Below are 2,494 nucleotides of genomic sequence, written 5' to 3' on the forward strand. Positions count from 1 at the left end.
TACATGTATATCTTTGCTCATTTGTGTTGTAGGATAATATTGGAAATAGAAATATGGGTCAAAAAATGTGTATATTTTATGTATAATTTTGATATACATATTGCCATATTGCCTTCAAAGAAGTTTATCCTAATTCATATTTCACAAAGTTGAAATAATAATTCTTATTTCCCCATAAGTCTTGGTAATCTGAGAGTGAAAATGGCATTTTGTTGTTTTCATTTTCATTTAATGATGAGTAAAGTAAGACATTTTTTCAGATGTTTATTGGCAATTTATCTTTCATTTTTTATGAAGTGCTGATTTATTTCTTCTATTGATTGTTCATCTTTTTCTTATTGATTTATAAAAGCTCTTTTACATTAAGGAAATTAGCCATTTGTCATATTTGTTGCAAATAATTTCCAGCTGATATTTTCTTTTGACTTTATTTATATTAATACTTTTCTATAAACAAGTTAAAATTTATTAATTACCATCTTTTTATTTATAATTCTCATTTTTCCTTTTGTACATGACAATATTATTATAAAATATTTATTTTTATATACATTATTTCTCATTCTCACAATTCTGTAAAATCATTATTACAATGAACCCTTGATATTCTCAAGGAATATTGAGATCTCTTCAAATACCAAATTTATAAATACTATTCTATTGCAAAGATCTTATGAGATCATTTTAAAAGATGAACACATGACTTCAACTTTGTTTTATTGGATTATTTCTTATTTTGGACCTTGGAATTTGAGTGTTTGCAGAACCCTAGAGAAAGCTAGGATGAATCATGATGTGTCTTTGGTTGTCTTAAGCTCTGATATTTGTGTCTCCTCCTTTGACATGTTTGCCAACGCATTCTCTGTTGATGTGAGCCTCTTCTTATGCTGTTGAACACACTGACCTGTAAACCTTTTGTTTTATGAACTTCTTCAGCTCAGAAAGAGGACAGCACTTCTGTGGCAATGATTTTCTTTAGTTTATATCAATAGAAAAATGCTACATCAGGTCTTTGAACTAATCTTTCTTTGAAGCTAAAGTGGATTGAGAGCTCCACTAATGTCCTCACTCTATAGCTTCATAATAATATTTGTACATGTTCCTAGGGCTCTTAGGTTACATTTTCTTGAGCATCATGTTTTCTGTTCTTATTTTTATACCAAGAGTTAGTCAACTTTTAATGTTTACTAGGTTTTCTACTCAATCGATGACTTCTTTGGTAGTGGTAGAAGCATACACTGAAATAGCTTCCCAAATTGATTTTTCTTGTTTCCTTATTGATGATGTCATTTCCATCACAAATATAAGCCACCAACAAATTTTACATTCCACTCTCTAACTTAACCAAAGAGCCTATCTCGTGGCTAAGATCCATCACTTGATTAATTTCTTCAATCTCATTGCTAATACTTGAATTTCTTTTCGGAGCCATTTTCAAAACAAAAAATATTAAGCATTTTTATGGAGCTACTACTTAAGTAAGGAAGAGTAGGCAACAATGAAACTATCAAAGTATAGTTGCTGGGTGATTAACAAGATTTATTCATTAGTTAAATGACTAGTTTATTTGTTTATTCAACAAATATTTAAAAGAATCTACTATATGCCAGCATTATTAGGGCTACATAGTTCCTCATGGGGGTCAGTCTAATGCTGGGATAATTATAGCCAGTACATATTGATTATTTAGTATATGCTAGGCAGTGTGCTGTAGGCTTCAAAGGTTCTATATCAATTTCCTTATTTGTAAGATGAGGATAATAGTAATAGTTATGCATAAAATTGTTGAGAGAATTGAATGAAATAATACGTGTAAAGCACCTAGAACAGGATTAGAGATTTTATATTTTTATACACACACACACGTACAGATGAATTATCATTTTTTTCTTTACACTTCCAGGTTTTGTTTAGTATATACATTTAACCAATTTTAACTGTTATAGTTTTATGATTATTACTATTTTATTATTTAATATAACCTTATAAAGTAGGGGCTATTATTATCCTCATTTTACAGATAAGAAAACTAAATCTCAGTGAATTTAAGAGATCTATCCAAAGAAGGCTATAAAGTTAATAAACACAGAGGTGAGATTCAAATTCAGGTAACCAATTTTCAGTTTATTTTTTCAAGCGCTCAACTAGATAGTCTTCTATACTCTGGCTAATGTATAAAATTCAAACTTTCTCTTTAGCATAATTACAAAGAGCTACACGTTATGGACTTTTCTCGTCAAAACTGCAAATATTAAACTGGTAAATGTTAAGGGCCTACTTTATTACCTCCATTCTCTAGTTGAGAAAAAAGAGGTTCAGAGAAGTCTTATATGGAAAAAGTATCAAAGCTTAGATCAAAACAGGTCAGTCTGGCTCCAAAGCCACATCACACGGACTAAAGATCTTTTTTTCAACCTTATTAAAACATAAGCATGGTGAAATTTCTATTTATATTAATGAAATACATTTAACATTATTACTAATACTTACAGTT

This window comes from Pteropus vampyrus, unplaced genomic scaffold, assembly GCF_000151845.1.
Source record: "Pteropus vampyrus isolate Shadow unplaced genomic scaffold, Pvam_2.0 Scaffold307, whole genome shotgun sequence".
NCBI lineage: Eukaryota > Metazoa > Chordata > Mammalia > Chiroptera > Pteropodidae > Pteropus > Pteropus vampyrus.